The sequence below is a fragment of the Mobula birostris genome, chromosome 6 (genome assembly GCF_030028105.1).
Source record: "Mobula birostris isolate sMobBir1 chromosome 6, sMobBir1.hap1, whole genome shotgun sequence".
Taxonomy (NCBI): Eukaryota; Metazoa; Chordata; class Chondrichthyes; order Myliobatiformes; family Myliobatidae; genus Mobula; species Mobula birostris.
The window spans coordinates 195,718,673-195,738,367 of NC_092375.1; the positions used below are offsets into that span (position 1 = coordinate 195,718,673).

The 19,695-nt window shown below is 42.3% G+C and overlaps 1 protein-coding gene across 3 annotated transcripts in view; it reads right to left on the minus strand.

Annotated features, from left to right (window-relative positions):
- nckap5l (NCK-associated protein 5-like) overlaps nucleotides 1-19,695 on the minus strand; it is a 607,033-nt gene that overhangs the window by 523,452 nt on the left and 63,886 nt on the right. The gene's annotated exons all lie outside the window — the stretch shown is intronic.

Consider the following 19,695-nt stretch of genomic DNA (forward strand, 5'->3'; position numbering starts at 1 on the left):
AATACCATAAAAGCCGATAAAAAGTCATGGATACAGTCAAATCCATCATGAATAAAGCCCTCCGCACCACCGAGCGCGTCTATACGGAGTGATGTCACAGGAAAGCAGCATTCATCATCAAGGGTCACCACCATCCAAGCCGTGCTCTCTTCCCACTGCTGCCATCAGGAAGAAGGTACAGGAACCTCAGGACACACACATCCAGGTTCAGGAACAGCCATTACTCTTCAACCATCTCGAACCGGAGTACATGACTTCACTCACCCTAATATGAACTGATTCAACTACCTTGACTCACTTTCAAGGACTCTGTAGCTCACGTTCGCAATACTTATCGCAACACACACAAAATGCTGGAGGAATGCCAGGCAGCATCAGCTCAGGAAATAATGTCCTGAGGAAGGGCCTCAGCCCAAAACGCTGACTGTTTACTTGTTTTCCCATAGATGCTGCCTGGCCTGCTGTGTTCCTCCAGCATTTTATGTGCATGCTTTGGATTTCCAACATCTCTATATATTTTCCCTTGTTTTCTCAATGTTTATTACTTAGATTTTTTTTTTCTTTTTCTCTTTTGCATTTACATAAATTGTCTTTTGTGCATTGGTTATTTGTCTCAGTGCAGTTCTTCATTAATTCTATTGGGTTTCTTTGTACTTGCGTTGAATGCTCACAAGAAAATTAATTTCAGGTTTGTACAGTACATAGTACTAAAAGCTACCCTGGAGCAGACTGTGGAAGGGACCACATACCAGTCATTTGCAAAATGAAAATAAAGATGAGAAAATTAAAGAAACCAAAAAGATCAGAACCACTGGATTATCAACAACTACAAAACAACACTCATCTGAAAACAGAATACATAATCAAGGTGAAAAACTATTTTCAATTGCTGCAGGATGAAGGAGGCAAATCTTCCTGGGACATACTGAAGGAATCCATGGTTGTAGTTGCAAAAGAAACCATCCCATGAAAAGAACAGAAAAGTAAGAAGAAATGGATAACTGAAGATATAATACAATTGATGCAACAAAAACAGACCATCAAACTCACAACACGCTGGAGGAACTCAGCGGGTCGGGCAACATCCGTGGAAAAGATCGGTCGACGTTTCGGGTCGGAGCTCTTCGAAGGGTCCTGACGAAGGGCTCCGGCCCGAAACGTTGACCGATCGTTTCCACGGATGCTGCCCGACCTGCTGAGTTCCTCCATCGTGTTGTGAGTGTTGTTTTGACCCCAGCATCTTGCAGATTATTTTGCGCAGACCATCAAACTAAGAGAGAGCGAAGAATACAAACAACTTGATAAGACAATAAAAAGAAAATGCAGAGAAGCTAAAGACTGATGGCTAAATGAGAAATGCTCAGAGACAGAAATGCTACAAACCCATAACCCTGGAACAAAGTTGATGCACAGTAAGATTAAAGAACTAATGGGGAAATTATCTTGCTCAACAAGTGGATACAGATGGCAGCTTAATTATGAACAAAAAGGAAATCCTAAACAGGTAGACAGAATATATAAAAGAACTTTTTGAAGACAAAGAGGAGAAAAACCGAACATAAAGAAGAATCTTGAAGGACCTATCATTCTAAAATCAGAAATTCAAGCAGCCGTAAATAAAACAAAACATAACAGAGCAACTGGTCCAGACAACATCACTGTTGAAATGATACTGGCCTTAGAAGATTTTGGAATAGAGAAAATAACAGTAATAGCAAATGAAATCTATGATCATGGGGTGATACCTGATGACTGAAGTAAATCAGTGTTCATCACACTTCCAAAGAATGAGGGAACAACAGAATGTGAGTTACATTGTACAATAAGCCTGATGAGCCACGTGGCAAAAATTATTCTCAGAGTAATCATGATGAGAGCAAGATGCTGTATAAAACCAGAAATCAGTAAAGAACAATGCGGCTTTGTGGAAAACACTGGAATCAGAAATGCAATTTTCATGCTACGGATGATCTGTGAACGAGCCATCCAGGTACAAAAAGACATCTACCTATGTATCATTGACTATACAAAAGCTTTTGACACTGCCAGACAGCAAGATCTTCTGGAAATGCTTCAAGATCTTGACATAGATGGGAAAGATATAGGTTTCTTAAGAAACTTATACTGGGACCAGACAGCATCCATCAGAATAGGAGGAGTGATTGAGTATGTGAATATCATGAGAGGAGTCAGGCAAGGTTGTCTCTTTTCACCAGACTTATTCAACCTGTATAGTGAAAATATCTTGAGAAGTATCAAAGACATCAAAGGATTCACAATTGGAGGCCATAATATAAATAACATCAGATATGCAGATGACATCGTACTAATAGCTGACTCAGAAACAAGACTTCAAGAACTACTCACTATAGTGGCAGCAGAAAGTAATCACAGAGGCCTCTCAATCAACACCAAGACGACAGAAAGCATGGTCATCTCCAGAAAGACAAACATCCCACAATGTGTGATCAAGATCGGAAATGCAAACATCAAACAAGTCAATTCAAATATCTTGGCAGCCTAATAACAAGTAATGGCAGGTGCGACACAGATATCAAATACAGAATAGCAATGGCGAAAGAAGCTTTCCAAAAAATGAAGACCATTTTAACAGACAGAAAGATGAGCACACACACTAAAAACAGAATACTGCAGTGTTACATTTATTCTATCCTGACTTATGGAAGTGAATGCTGGACCATTTCTCCAGCAATGGAAAAGAGACTAGAAGCAGCTGAATTATGGGTCTACAGGAGAATGTTAAAAATATCATGGACCACACACACATCAAATGAAGAAGTTCTCAGAAGAGCCCAAGCAGTTCGATCGCTCATACCAACAATAAGAGAAAGACAACTCAGATTCCTAGGACACATCATGTGGAAAGATGAACTAGAAAAACTCACTCTCTGGAAAGATTGAGGGGAGCAAACCTAGAGGAAGACCTCGGCTTATGTACATCAAAAGCATAGCCAGGTGGCTACACATCGAGGAAATGGAAGTCATCCAAAAAATGAAGGATAGATCTATATGGAAAACCATGGTCACCAAAGTCCACATCAGATATGGTACCTAGACATACAGACTGTACATAGTAAAATTCTATTAAAATGTACTTTGAAATTTGAACTCTACTTTTTTCATCCTGTTGCATACCTGCTATTGTCTTTGCACTCTTAACTATCTAATTCAGTGGTTCCAAATATTTTTTGTGTTACTGCCCTCTTGGCTTCCAGACAACATCCCAAGTATCTTCTTCTTTTCCAGTCATTACATAAAAACTATAAAGAATTTTCACTTACAATGCACAGTGAAAGAATAGGAACTGCAAATTCATCATAGTGACAAATAATTGCAAAATTATTCAAATCTATTTAAAGCTACAAATAGAATTCTTTATTTAATTACATTTAAAAATTTTCATTCGTAATTTTACAGTGTACATTAGCAGTCCAACTATTCACGACTTCATTGCTCTTTCACCTTTCAATGAGATAGATGGGTTTGATACAGTAATATCTTAACATCAGGTTGAATATCACTCTGATCCCCTCATTCAGTAATCTGCAATCTGTTTCATTGCTTTGAACAAAGTTGCGTGACTGTATTGAAAGTGCGCTCCACTAAGTATGATGTTGGAAATGCATCAAACATCTTGACCACGCTCTCCCCCACCCCCACAGTGCAAGAGAGTTTTCAGAGATTCCTTCTTGCATTCAAAATTTTTGATACGATTTTTTGACATCAGCTTTAGCTCAAAGTCGTTTTGTAGCGAGATCAGTTCTTCCTCCACCTTCCTGTTAATTCCTCATTATGAGCGTTCAGAAGTGGACTTATCAATCCAATCTGGAATTTGGATCGAGAGAAGGTCCTGAAATCTCTCTGACATGTCCTTATGCAGCTCATACAAGTGGGCACAATAGACTTGAAAATTGTCATCTGGTATTCTTTCTTTCTCTTCCATCCTAGAGAAACTCAGAAATTGGGAAAGGTCACAACAGCCAATGTTACATTTAGATAGGGTTAACTTGGACAGCAATGTGGAGGTGACTGATTTGACTTTGATAAGATTCACATAATTTCTATATAATTGAAGAATGATTTCTTTTCAACTCTGCAAATAATTCTGACAAATCAGAATCAGGTTTATTATCACCAGCATGTGACATGAAATTTGTTAACTTAGCAGCAGCAGTTCAATGCAGAGAGAGAAAAAATAAAACATAATACACAATTAAATCAATTGTGTATATTGAATAGGTTTTTTAAAATGTACAAAAGCAGAAATACTATATATTTAAAAAGTGAGGTAGTATCCAAAGCTTCAATGTCCATTTAGGAATCGGATGGCAGAGGGGAAGAAGCTGTTCCTGAATCACTGAGTGTGTGCCTTCAGGCTTCTGTACCTCCCACCTGATAGTAACAGTGAGAAAAGGGCATGGGGGTCGTTAATAATGGACGCTGCCTTTCTGAGACACCGCTCCCTTAAGATGTCCTGGGTACTTTGTAGGCTAGTGCCCAAGATGGAGCTGACTAGATTTACAACCTTCTGCAGCTTCTTTCAGTCCTGTGCAGTAGCCTCTCCATAGCAGACAGTGATGCAGCCTGTCAGAATGCTCTCCACAGTACAACGATAGAAATTTTTGAGTGTACTTGTTGACATGCCAAATCACTTCAAACTCCTAATAAAGTATAGCCACTGTCTTGCCTTCTTTATCACTTCATCAATATGTTAGGACCAGGTTAGATCCTCAAAGATCTTGATACCCAGGAACTTGAAGCTGCTCACTCTCTCCACTTCTGATCCCCCTATGAGGATTAGTATGTTTCTTTGTGTTACCCTTCCTGAAGTCCACAATCAGTTCTTTTGTCTTCCTGACGTTGAGTGCCAGGTTGTTGCTGTGGCACCATTCCACTAGTTGGCATATCTCACTCCTGTATTTTGTGTGATTATCTACTGTATGCCTTTTAAGTTGAAACAGTTCTGTTAGTTTCCCCTCAGCAAAAACAATTTAAGTTTGTCTAACCTCTCCTTAGTGCAAGACAATTTGCTGGTTTAAGCAGTTGAGGGAAAGATCTACTGTAAGTATGTACCCAAACAACCAGGACACTTCTAGAAAAGAAAATCAATGACAGGATCATTTTTATATCCAATCTGGGAACCATACCATATTGTAATCAACCCTTCATGAGTCAACCACATCTGTTTCTTTGATGTAAGAATACAGCAACTTATCATACAGATTTCCAAGGTATCTCAGAAGTATCACCAAACCAGAAGACAAAAGCTGGGGGGGGGGGGAGGCTGTATTCTTCATGGTGCCCGAACGTGGTGATCTTGTTGCACTCTTGTTCCCCAACCTCGAGCATCTAATGATTAAGTGCCAACCATTCTACATACCAAGAGAGTTCTCCTCTATGATTCTGACTGCAGTTTACATATTATCAAAAGCAGATATACCTTGCCCAATGAGGACTTGTAGGTTAGTGGAAGGAAGGAGTTTCTTACACCTTCTTCAGTAGGGACATATTTGCACCCCACCATCTTCCAGATGGGGTATCTGGCCGAATACAAAAGACCTGTGGTGGTCAACTGTCCAGAGCATTCACCAATATCTTTAATCTCTCATTTCCACAGTCTGAGGTAACCAAGCAGGCTTTGATCATACCGAGGTCTAAGAAGAACATGGTAACCTACCTCAATGACTACTGTCTAACAGCACTTACATCCATAGTGATGAAATGTTTTGTTTTGAGAGGTTGGTGATGTAACATATCAACTCCTCAGTGATCTCCATTACCACCACAAGGCTGTGTGCCTAGCCCATCCCCCACTCTAAGTAAGTAAAATTTACTATCAGAGTACAGGGTACATACAGGTCATCACATACAACCCCAAGATTATTTTTCTGCAGGCATACTTAGCAAATCTACAGAGCAGTAACTGTAAGCTGTAAACATCAGGAACTGTTAATTGTAAACAAATTGCGCAAATTCAGATATAAATCAATAGCAATAAATAATAAGCACAAAATAACAATACAACAGAGTTCTCAAATGAGTGCAGCTATCTGCTTTTGTTCAAGAGCCTTATAGTTGAGGGGTAGTAACTGTTCTTGAACCTGGTGTTGTGAGTCCTGAGGCTCCTATACCTTCCACTTGATGACAGCAGTGAGAAAAGATCATTGTCTGGGTGGTGAGGATCTTTGATGATGGATGCTGCATTTCTAAAGCAACATTTCACGTAGATGTGCTCAATGGTTTGGAAGGTTTGACCATGATATACTGGGCCGAATCCACTAACTTTTATAGGTTTTTTTTGCTCAAAGGCATTGGTGTTCCCACACCAGGCCGTAATACAGCTGGTCAGTACACTTCCCACCACACATCTACAGAAGTTTGCCAAGGTTTTCGATGACATGCCAAATCTCCACAGACTCCTGTGGAAGTAGAGGTGCTGTAGTGCTTTCTTCGCAATTCTGTTCATATGATGGGTCCAGGACAGGTTCTCTGAGATAGTGACACCCAGGAATTTAAATTTACTGTCCCTTTCCACCTCTGATCCTCCGATGATTACTGGCTCATTGACGTCAAGTTTCCCTCTCTTATTGACATTGAGTGAGAAGTTGTTATTATACCCCTCAGCCAAATTTTCAATCTCCCTCCTATATGCTGATTCTTCACCACCTTTGATACGGTCCACAATAGTGGTGTCATCAGCAAACTTGTATATGTTGTTGGAGCTGTATGTAGCCACACAGTCATAGGTGTAAAGCAAGTAGAGCAGGGGACGAAGCACACTTCTCTGTGGTGCTCTGCTGATGGGAGATTTTGGAGGAGGGTTTTAAAGCCCAGGCCTTGGAGTTTACTGATTAGTTTTGAGGGGATGGTAGTGTTAAATGCTGAGCTGTAATTGGGGAAGAGCATCCTGATATTCCAGGGTCGTATGAAGAGCCTACCTAATCACCTTACAGTTATGACTGTGCAGCTAATCACAGCTTCAGTGCCACATTAAGGTCAAAATGGCACCTGTGTACAATGCTCCTTCAGTTGACATCTTCTGGATAGATCACAAAACCAGATATTTCACTTCTTTTAAGTCTTTCACTTTTTTTGGGCTTGAATGTGATTCTGGAACTGCTGGAGCCTGTGATTTGCAGTTTGGAGATGGTTTGGGTGTTCCAACACTCTGCAGTCTCCAAGTGGATTCCTGAAGGTAGAGGCAGTGTGAGTGAACCTCATGCCAGGCAGGCTGCAGAATGGCATGCGAGACTATCTTCAACTCCATTTCGGCAATTCAACCAATGAGGGAGATTGAAGCATCGATGCAAATGCAGAAGTTTGGAGATTGTTCGGGTGTTTCACTGCTCTGAAATTGGTGGCCACCCTGTGTCTGTAGTTGAGCCAGTCAAATTCCTGGGCACTACCATTACCAATACACTGAAGTGAGACAAGCATGTTACACCCATTACCAGGAAAACCTAGAAGAAATTGTTCTTCCTACACCGGTTTAGGAAACTTCACACTTCACGGTGTATCCTGAAATTTTTCCCTCAGTCATTACTGAGAGTGTTCTGATCACCTCTGTCATTGTTTGGTTTCCTGCCACCTCCTCCCTCTCCAAATGCAACTTCTCAACAAAACTCAGTCAGGTGTAACACCCTCACAGTGCCTGCACAACATCCGTTCAATGGTCTTTCCTGCTCTCCTTGTTCTGCTGGTAATATTGAGTTTGCTCTTAAATAATTGTGAATACAAATTCAATTATTGACATTTGCACATGTGACTGTTCTGCTAATTATTGATTGCTCATGATTGTTTACACTATTGTCTTGTACATTTTTGGTTACTTGTGCATTGCCTGTTATGGCATTACTAATACAGTACTGCTTGAAACCCACTGTTGTTCAGGGCAGCAGTGAAGTTCCTCCATCTCCGACGGTATTCAGGGCTTCCTTCATCATGTCAGCAGCTTCCTCTCGGTCTTCACTACTGTCAGTTATGCAAGTCCCCAGTGAAGTCTCAAGAACACCATCACACTCAGATGTAGGCGGATCCTTCACTACTGCTTCCGTAACAATTTTGTTTTCCCAGTCAATGTGTTAGCCCTGAGCTGAAACCCTGAACTTGGAGAACTAGTGGACCACTCTTAATCTGGCCTCTACCCTTTGATCTGTTTGGCATGGGTGACCCAACCAAGAGCCAAAGCATAAAGCTCTGACTCCAGCCAACATAGCTCCCCGGGTTATTGAGGCACGCAAGCCTCCAGACCACGACAAGGTTGTGTTCCTCTTGGAAGTATTGTTCTGTGCTTTATACTTCACACCGAACCATGATCAATTCTGGTATGTTTCACAACTGGCAGCAAAGTGATTCTGATTACTGACTTCAGGTGGGAACCAGAAGTTCATGCGCCAGTCCTCATCGGGGCATCACAGATGGAGAGGATCAGCAACTTTAAATTCCATGGGATTATCATTTCAGAAGACATGTCCCAGACCCAGCAGATAATTGTAAACACAAAGACAGCACAGCAGCGTTTCTACTTCCTCAGGTGTTTACGAATATTCAGCATGACATCTAAAACTTGGACAAACTTCTGTCGATGTCTGGTGGAGAGTGTATCAACTGGTTGGATCAGGTTTGGAAATGTCCTTGCCCTTAAATGGAAAATCCTACAAAAGGCAATGGATAAGGCACAGTTTATCATGGGTAAAGCCCTCACCACAATTGAGCACATCTACAAGAAGCGTTGTTGCAGGAAAGCAGCATCCATTATCAAGGGCCGCCACCATCTAGGCCATGCCGCCTTCTCACTGCTGCTACCAAGCTGGTGGTACAGGAACCTCGGAACCCACGTTACCAGGTTCAGGAAGAGTCATTACCCTTTAGCCATCAGGCTATTAAAACAAAGGGGATAACTTCACTTGCTCCATCACTGAACTGTTCCTATAATCTATGGACTCACTTTCAGAGACTTTTCATCTCATGCTCTCAATATTTATTTTTTTCTCTTTTGACTTTGCTGTTTGTTTCCTTTGGCACATCGGTTGTTTGTCCATTGTGTTCGGTGCAGTCTTTCATGGACTCTATTATATTTTTTGGATTTACTGTGTATGTCTGCAAGTATTTGGTGACTTATGTACTTATATAATAAAATAACTTTGAAATTTATTTTCAATTTTGAAACCGCTGGAGTGACTTGACTCTGATGAACTGAGGTGGCAAACGAAGAGAAAGTTGTGAACGTGTAGTTGGGACACAGTGGCTCCAGTAAATTACAGTGCAACTGTGAATTGGACAGTTCTTATCTGGAAGCTCAAGTCAGTCAATGGGCCTGTGAATGATTAATAGTAGAGCTAGTGTGTGACTGCAAAGGATTTGTACACTGAAAAAGCAGTCTTGACAGCTCATTATTTTTTCTGTCTTGATTCATTTCTGTCTTTGTGGAAAAAAATAAATTGTAATGAAATTTTATAGATCATTTTTGGAATTCTTCTCCAAACCAGAACACATTAAAAATAGTGATGTGCCTTTTGATACTGTGAGAAGGATAGAAGGAAAGCAGCTCATACCATTTCTGAAGACAGAAGATAAAATTTATATTTTGTGCAACTGAACAACTTCTGAACAGAACTGTTTCTAACAAAACTGTAATCATTATTTTTGCATTCTTCATGCTGTTTTATAGTCACATAAGTATTGATTATACAGAAATTAGAAGGGCCATTACAGGTCTCAAAGTTAAAATTAGAAATGCTATAAACCGTCAAACACATGATTATTGACTACCAATCTAGATATTTATGCTACATCAACAATAACACTAAGGCTGCCAATTTACAATAACTGAATTAATCAAGTTCCACTTTCATTGCACTGGATTTATAGATTTTCAAATACTCATGGGACTAATTTGCACAACACTAACCATCATTCTATGAGAACTGTAAAGAAAACAGATTCTGCAGATGCTGGAAATCCAGGGCACAGAACATGGAATAGTACAGCACAGTACAGACCCTTCCGCCCACAATGTTGTGCCGACCCTCAAACCCTGCCTCCCATATAACCCCCTACCTTAAATTCCTCCATATACCCATCTAGTCTGTCTGTCTGTCAAGGTAGCATATCTCATGTGGACTTTAGTGACCATGGTTTTCCATATAGATCTATCCTTCATTTTTTGGATGACTTCCATTTCCTCGATGTGTAGCCACCTGGCTATGCTTTTGATGTACATAAGCCGAGGTCTTCCTCTAGGTTTGCTCCCCTCAATCTTTCCAGAGAGTGAGTTTTTCTAGTTCATCTTTCCACATGATGTGTCCTAGGAATCTGAGTTGTCTTTCTCTTATTGTTGGTATGAGCGATTGAACTGCTTGGGCTCTTCTGAGAACTTCTTCATTTGATGTGTGTGTGGTCCATGATATTTTTAACATTCTCCTGTAGAACCATAATTCAGCTGCTTCTAGTCTCTTTTCCATTGCTGGAGAAATGGTCCAGCATTCACTTCCATAAGTCAGGATAGAGTAAATGTAACACTGCAGTATTCTGTTTTTAGTGTGTGTGCTCATCTTTCTGTCTGTTAATACGGTCTTCATTTTTTGGAAGGCTTCTTTCGCCATTGCTATTCTGTATTTGATATCTGTGTCGCACCTGCCATTACTTGTTATTAGGCTGCCAAGATATTTGAATTTGTTGACTTGTTTGATGTTTGCATCTCCGATCTTGATCACACATTGTGGGATGTTTGTCTTTCTGGAGATGACCATGCTTTCTGTCTTCTTGGCGTTGATTCAGAGGCCTCTGTGATTACTTTCTGCTGCCACTATAGTGAGTAGTTCTTGAAGTCTTGTTTCTGAGTCAGCTATTAGTACGATGTCATCAGCATATCTGACGTTATTTATATTATGGCCTCCAATTGTGAATCCTTTGATGTCTTTGATACTTCTCAAGATATTTTCACTATACAGGTTGAATAAGTCTGGCAAAAAGAGACAACCTTGCCTGACTCCTCTCATGATATTCACATACTCACTCGCTTCTCCTTCTATTCTGATGGATGCTGTCTGGTCCCAGTATAATTTTCTTAAGAAACATATATCTTTCCCGTCTATGTCAAGATCTTGAAGCATTTCCAGAAGATCTTGCTGTCTGACAGTGTCAAAAGCTTTGGTATACTCGATGAAACATAGGTAGATGTCTTTTTGTACCTGGATGGCTCATTCACAGATCATCCGTAGCATGAAATTTGCATTTCTGGTTCCAGTGTTTTCCACAAAGCCACATTGTTCTTCACTGATTTCTGGTTTTATACAGCATCTTGCTCTCATCATGATTACTCTGAGAATAATTTTTGCCACGTGGCTCATCAGGCTTATTGTATGATGTAACTCACATTCTGTTGCTCCCTTTCTTTGAAAGTGTGATGAACACTGCTATTCCTGTTATTTTCTCTATCCCAAAACCTGTCTAGTAGTCTCTTAAATTTCACGAGTGTATCTGCCTCCACCACTGACTCAGGCAGTGTATTCCACGCAACAACCATTCTCTGAGTAAAAAACCTTCCTCTGAACTTCTCACCCCTTACCTGAAAGCCATGTCCTCTTGTATTAAGCAGTGGTGCCCTGGGGAAGAGGCGCTGGCTATCCACTCTATCTATTCCTCTTATTATCTTGTACACCTCTATCATGTCTCCTCTCATCCTCCTTCTCTCCAAAGAGTAAAGCCCAAGTTCCCTAAAACTCTGATCATAATCCATACTCTCTAAACCAGGCAGCATCCTGGTAAATCTCCTCTGTACCCTTTCCAATGCTTCCACATCCTTCCTATAGTGAGGTGACCAGAACTGGACACAGTACTCCAAGTGTGGCCAAACCAGGGTTTGAAAGAGCTGCATCATACTCGCGACTCTTAAACTCTATCCCTCGACTTATGAAAGCTAACACCACATAAACTTTCTTAACTACCCTATCTACCTGTGAGGCAATTTTCAGGGATCTGTGGACATGTACCCCAAGATCCCTCTGCTCCTCCACACTACCAAGTATCCTGCCATTTACTTTGTACTCTGCCTTGGAGTTTGTCCTTCCAAAGTGTACCACCTCACTTCTGTGTTGAACTCTATCTGCCACTTCTCAGCCCACATCTGCATCCTATCAATGTCTCTCTGCAATCTTTGACAATCCTCTACACTATCCACAACACCACCAACCTTTGTGTCGTCTGCAAACTTGCCAACCCACCCTTCTACCCCCACATCCAGGTCGTTAATAAAAATCACCAAAAGTAGAGGTCCCAGAACCGATCCTTGTGGGACACCACTAGTCACAACCCTCCAATCCAAATGTACTCCCTCCACCACAACCCTCTGACTTCTGCAGGCAAGCCAATTCTGAACCCACCTGGCCAAACTTCCCCGGATCCCATGCCTTCTGACTTTCTGAATAAGCCTACTGTGTGAAACCTTATCAAATGCCTTACTAAAATCCATGTAGATCACATCCACTGCGCTACCCTCATCTATATGCCTGGTCACCTCCTCAAAGAACTCTATCAGGCTTGTTAGACTCGATCTGACCTTCACATCGCCATGCTGACGGTCCCTGATCAGACCATGATTCTCTAAATGCCTATAGATCCTATCTTTAAGAATCTTTTCCAACAGCTTTCCCACCACAGACGTAAGGCTCACTGGTCTATAATTACTCGGACTATCCCTACTACCTTTTTTGAACAAGGGGACAACATTTGCCTCCCTCCAATCCTCCGGTACCATTCCCGTAGACAACGAGGACATAAAGATACTAGCCAGAGGCCCAGCAATCTCTTCCCTCGCCTTGTGGAGCAGCCTGGAGAATATTCCACTAGGCCCCGGGGACTTATCCATCCTAATGTATTTTAACAACTCCAACACCTCCTCTCCCTTAATATCAACATGATCCAGAACATCAACCTCACTCATATTGTCCTCACTATCAAGTTCCCTCTCATTGGTGAATACCGAAGAGAGTATTCATAGAGGACCTCGCTCACTTCCACAGCCTCCACGCACATCTTCCCATCTTTATCTCTAATCAGTCTTACCTTCACTCCTGTCATCCTTTTGTTCATCACATAATTGAAGAATGCCTTGGGGTTTTCCTTTACCCTACTTGCCAAGGCCTTCTCATGCCCCCATCTTGCTCTCCTCAGCCCCTTCCAAAGCTCCTTTCTTTCTACCCTATATTCCGATCCTTGCTTCCTAAACCTCATGATTGCCGCCTTCTTCCACCTGACTAGATTTTCCACCTCACTTGTCACCCATGGTTCCTTCACCCTACCATTCTTTATTTTCTTCACCGGGGCAAATTTATCCCGAACATCCTGCAGGAGATCTCTAAACATCGACCACATGTCCATAGTACATTTCCCTGCAAAAACATCATCCCAATTCACACCTGCAAGTTCTAGCCTTATAGCCTCATAATTTGCCCTTCCCCAATTAAAAATTTTCCTGTTCTCTCTGATTCTATCCTTTTCCATGATAATGCTGAAGGCCAGGGAGTAGTGGTCACCGTCCCCCAGATGCTCACCCACTGAGAGATCTGTGACCTGACCCTGTTCATCACCTAATACTCGATCTAGTATGGTATTCCCCCGAGCAACACACACAAAATGCCAGAGGAACTCAGCAGGTCGGGCAGCATCCATGCAGAAATATTTTGGGCCAAGCCTCTTCATCAGGACTGGAAAGGAAGGGAGGAAAAGCCAGAATAAGGTGGAGGGAGTAGAAGGTGTACAAGCTGGCAGGTGACAGGGGAAATCAGAGGAGAGGGGAAATGGTGAGTTGGTGAGTTGGGGAGGAGGGGGAATGATAGCGAGGTGATAGGTGGAAAAGGGCTGAATGAGGAATCTAATAGGAGAGGAGAATGGACCAAGGAAAAAAAGAAAGGAGGAGAGGCATCAGCGGGACAATATGAGTGAGGTTGATGTCCTGGAACATGTTGATATTAAGCGAGAGGTGGTGTTGGAGTTGTTAAAATACATTAGGACGGATAAGTCCCTGGGGCCTGACGGAATATTCCCCAGGCTGCCACGAGGCAAGGGAAGATGGACAAAGAGCAGGGGTGAGAGGGAAGCCAGAACTGGGAATTGGAAACGAGGAGGAAGAGGGGGAGCAAATTACTAAAGCTGAGAGAAATCACTGTTCATGCCATCTGCTTGGAGGCTATCCAGTTGGAATAGGAAGTATTTCTCTCCAACTTGAGTGTGGCCTCATCTTGGCAACAGAAGAGGCCATGGACAGACATGTTGGAATGAGAAGTTGAATTGAAATGGGTGGTCACTGGGAAAATTGCACTTGTTGTGGCAAACAGAATGAAGTTGCTTGATGAAGCTGTTCCCAATCTACGTCAAGTCACACTGATGCTACGAGCAGCATCGGATATAGTAGATGACACCAATATAATTGCAGGAGAAGTGTCACCTTATCTGGAAAGACTATTTGAGACCCTGAATGATGGTGAAAAAGGGGGTGTAGGGGCAGGTGCAGCAGTTGTCCTGCTGGCAGGGACAAGTGGCAGGAAGAAGATCATTGGAGAGGGATGAATGGACGTAGAGAGCGATCCCTGTGGAAAACTGAGAGTTGGGGGAGTGAAAGATGTGCTTAGTAGTGGGATCTCATTGAAGATAGTGAAAGGTATGGAGAATGATGGGCTGGATGCAGAAACTTATGGGGTAGCAAGAAAGGGCAAGGGGAACTCTATGCCTGTTATGGTGCAGGAAAATGTGCTGAGGGTGGATGTCTGGGAAAAGGATGAGGTGCAGGTGAGGGCAGCCTCAATGGTAGAGGAAGGGAAACCACATCCTTCAAAGAAGGATGGCATCTCAGATGTTCTGGAAATGAAAGCCTCATCTTGAGAACAGCTGTGGCAGAGACAGAAACGGAGAAAAAGGAATAGCATTTTTAAGTGACAGGTCATGAAGAGGTATAGTCAGAGAGACACACAGGGAGAGACAGAGAGAGAGAGACAGACCAAGTAAATTTCAAGGCAGAATGGAAATTAGAAGCAAAGTTGATGAAATTGACAAATTGACAAAGCAACACCAAAGCAGTTGCTGATGTAGTAGAAAAAGACCTGGGGAGCATTAGCAATGTAGGTTTTGAATATAAGAACATAAGAAATAGGAGCAGGAGTAGGCCATCCAGCCCATCAAGCCCGCCCTGCCATTCAATAAGATCATGGCTGATCTGTCCATAAACTCAGCTCCATCTACCTGCCTTTTCCCCATAACCCTTAATTCCCTTATGTAAAAACCTATCTAACTGCATCTTAAATATATTTAGTGAGGAAGCCTCAACTGCTTCCCTGGGCAGAGAATTCCACAGATTCACCACTCTCTGGGAAAAACAGTTTCTCCTCAGCTCCATCTTAAATCTTCTCCCCTGAATCTTGAGGCAATGTCCCCTAGTTCTAGTCTCACCTACCAATGGAAACAACTTTCCTACTTCTATCTTATCTATCCCTTTCAAAATTTTGTATATTTCTATAAGATCTCCTCTCATTCTTCTGAACTCCAGAGAGTAGAATCCCAGGTGACTCGATCGCTCCTCATAGGTTAACCCCTACATCCCTGGAATCAACCTGGTGAACCTCCTCTGCATTGCCTCCAAAGCCAGTAAATCCTTCCTCAAGTATGGAGAGCAGAACTGCACACAGTACTCCAGGTGTGGCCTCACCAGTACCCTGTATAGTTGCAGCATGACCTCCCTGCTCTTGAACTCAATCCCTCTAGCAATGAAGGCCAACATTCCGTTTGGCTTCTTAATAATCTGTTGTACCTGCAAGCCAACTTTTTGCAATTCACGAACAAGCACTCCCAAGTCCCTCTGCACAACAGCATGCTGCAAACTTTCACCATTTAAATAATAATCTGTTCTATTATTCCTTTCAAAGTGGATGACCTCGTATTTACCAACATTGTATTCCATCTGCCAGACCTTGGCCCACTCACTTAACCTATCTGTATCCCTCTGCAGACTCTCCACATCCTCTGTACAATTTGCTTTTCTACTCAGTTTAGTGTCATCAGTAAACTTTGCTACGCTACACTCAGTCCCCTCTTGCAGATCATCAATATAAATGGTAAACAGCAGCGACCCCTGCAGCACCCCACTTGCCACTGACTGCCAACCAGAGAAACACCCATTTATACCAACACTCTGCCTTCTATTGGTTAATCAATCCACTATCCATGCCATTACACTTCCTCTGACTCCATGCATCCGTATCTTATAAATATCTGTCCCTTGTGCATCACCTTATTGAACACTTGCTGGAAATCCAAGTATACGACATCCACCTGTACCCCTCTATCCATTGCACTCATTATGTCCTCAAAGAACTCCAGTAAGTTTGTCAAGCAGGACCTGCCCTTTCTGAAACCATGCTGCGTCTGTCTAATGGAGCCACTCCTTTCTAAATGTTTCACTATTAGACGTTAAGCTAATTGGCCTATCCTGGCCCGTCTTTTGCCTACATCCCACATAGGAGATTAGTGGGCAAAATTAGGGCACATGGTATTGGGGGCAGAGTACGGACATGGATTGAAAATTGGCTGGCTGACAGGAAACAAAGAGTAGCGATTAACAGGTCCCTTTTGGAATGGCAGGCAGTGACCAGTGGGGTACCGCAGGGTTCAGTGCTGGGACCACAGCTGTTTACAATATACATTAATGATTTAGATGAGGGAATTAAAAGTAACATTAGCAAATTTGCAGATGACACAAAGTTGGGTGGCAGTGTGAAATGTGAAGAGGATGTTATGAGAATGCAGGGTGACTTGGACAGGCTGGGTGAGTGGGCAGATGCATGGCAGATGCAGCTTAATGTGGATAATTGTGAGGTTATCTACTTTGGTGGAAGAACAGGAAGGCAGATTATCTAAATGGAGTCAAGTTAAGAAAAGAAGAAGTACAACGAGATCTAGGAGTTCTTGTACATCAGTCACTGAAAGCAAGCATGCAGGTACAACAGGCAGTGAAGAAAGCTAATGGCATGCTGGCCTTCATAACAAGGGGAATTGAGCATAGGAGCAAAGAGGTCTTTCTGCAGCTGTACAGGGCCCTGGTGAGACCACACCTGGAGTATCATGTGCAGTTTTGGTCTCCAAATTTGAGGAAGAACGTTCCTGCTATTGAGGGAGTGCAGCGTAGGTTCACAAGGTTAATTCCCAGGATGGCAGGACTGTCAGATGTTGAAAGATTGGAGCAACTGGACTTGTATACATGAGAACTCAGAAGAATGAGAGGGGATCTGATTGAAACATATAAGATTATTAAAGGATTGGACACGCTGGAGGCAGGAAGCATGTTCCAGCTGATGGGTGAGTCCAGAACCAAAGGCCACAAGTTTAAGAATAAGGGGTAAGCCATTTAGAACGGAGTTGAGGAAAAACTTTTTCACCCAGAGAGTGGTGGATATGTGGAATGCTATGCCTCAGAAGGCTGTGGAGGGCAAGTCTCTGGATGTTTTCAAGAAAGAGATGGATAGAACTCTTAAAGATAGCGGAATCAAAAGTTATGGGGATAAGGCAGGAACTGGATACTGATTGTGGATGATCAGCCATGATCACAGTGAATGGCAGTGCTGGCTCGAAGGGCCCAATGGCCTACTCCTGCACCTATTGTCTATTGCTGTCTTCCAGTCCACTGAGACCTGCCAGAGTCCAGAGAGTTTTGGTAAATGATTACCAACACATCTACTATAACCTCCGCAAATTCCTTCAGCACCCTGGGATGCACCCCATCAGGAGCAGGGGACTTATCTACCTTCAGGCCCTCTAGTTTGCTCATCATTATCTCTTTACTGACAATGATTTTATTGAGGTCCTCACCTCCCATTTCATCCATAACATCATTCTTTGGCATATTAGACATGCCCTCCACCGTGAAGACTGACACAAAATAGTCATATGCACTGTTCCACGTTACCAACAAAAAGGAAGGCATTGCTGGGTGCCCTTGGGTTTGGAGAAAGTGGGTGGAGTTTGAGAAATTGTTGAATGTGAGGACCAGTTCTGGCAGATGGTGGTAGTGCCACCAGGGAACTGTTAATATCTGTTGTCTAGAGCGAAGCGGTAGAACTTTAAATTCTTCCAGAAGTGTATAGGAACTAGACATCTATAGTGAAAATGAGACAGAGGGAGGGAACTTAAAGTGATTGAAGAGATCGTGTATATGAAGTGTCTCGGAAGTAGGTGGGAAGGGACTAAAGCAAGGGGAACAAAACAGAGTTACGGTATGCAGACACAAGTCAGCGAGGCAGGAGCAGGAGGAAGCAATGACCCTCACCGGACAGTCAGGTTGGTGGATCCACAGTAGAAGGAAGAAACGAGCAGCAACTTTTTATTTGCTTCTTTGTCTGGGAGTTTTTTTTTGTTTCCTTTTCACTTTAGAATTGAGAATATACAAATAGGAGGCATGCAATATTAACCAATTAGAAAGTTACACACATGATATGACTGAACTACATTAAATTCAAAATCTGGTGATTACAAAACCATTGAGACCTAGGAGCAAATTTAGGCAATTCGGCCATTGAGTCTGCTCTGCCATTCCATCACAGCTGATTTATCATCTCACTCAAACACCACCTCCTACCTTTGCTAGCCTTACTAATTAAGAACTTATTAAACTTCCCTTTAATGCACCCAGTGACATGGACTCCACAGCTACATGTGACAATGAATTCCAAATTCACTACCCTCTGGCTAAAGAAATTGCTCATCTGTTCAAAACGAATGTCCCTTTATTCAGAGGCTGTGTGCTCTGGTCCTAGACTCCCCCAGTACAGGAAACACCCTCTCCACGTCCACTCTATTTTGGCCTTTCAATATTTGATATTGCATACTGAGGTCCCACCTCATTCTTCTGAACTCCAGCAAGTACGGGTCCGGGGCTATCAAACACGCCTCATACATTAACCCTTTCATTCCAAGGCTCATTCTCCATGATATGGATGAAGGAATTGATAGCTTTGTAGCCTAGCTTGCAGACAATACGAAGATAGGTGGAGGGGCAAGCAGTGTTGAGAAAGCTCGGAGTTTGCAGAAGAACTTCAAAAGATTGGGAAAATGGCCAAAGTGGTATATTAAGTCAAGTGTAGGGAAGAAAGTGTTTAGTCATCCACTTTGGTAGAAGGAATGAAGATGTAGACTATTGTCTAAATGGGGAGAAAATTCAAAAAAAAAAAAAAAAAAATCAGAGGTGCAAAGCAACTTGGGAGTCCTTGTGCAGGATTCCCTAAAATTAACTTGCAGGTTGAGTCAGTGGTAAGGAAAGCAAATGCAATGTTAGCATTCACTTCATAAGGACTAGAATAGAAGAGCAAAGATGATAATGCTAAGGCTTTATAAAGCATTGGTCAGAATGACAGATTTGGGTCCCTTTATCTAAGAAAGGATGTGCTGGCATTAGAGAATCCAGGAGGCTCACGAGAATGATTCTGCAAATGAAAGGGTTAACTTATTAGGAGTGTTTGATGGCTCTGGAGATTAGAAGAATGAAGTGGGATCTCAATATACAGTAATGAAAATTGAAAGGCCTAGATAGAGTGGACATGGAGAGGTTGTTTCCTACAGTGGGCGAGTCTAGGACCAGAGGGCGCAGCCTCAGATTAGAAGTACGTCCAATCAGAACAGATCAGGAGGAAT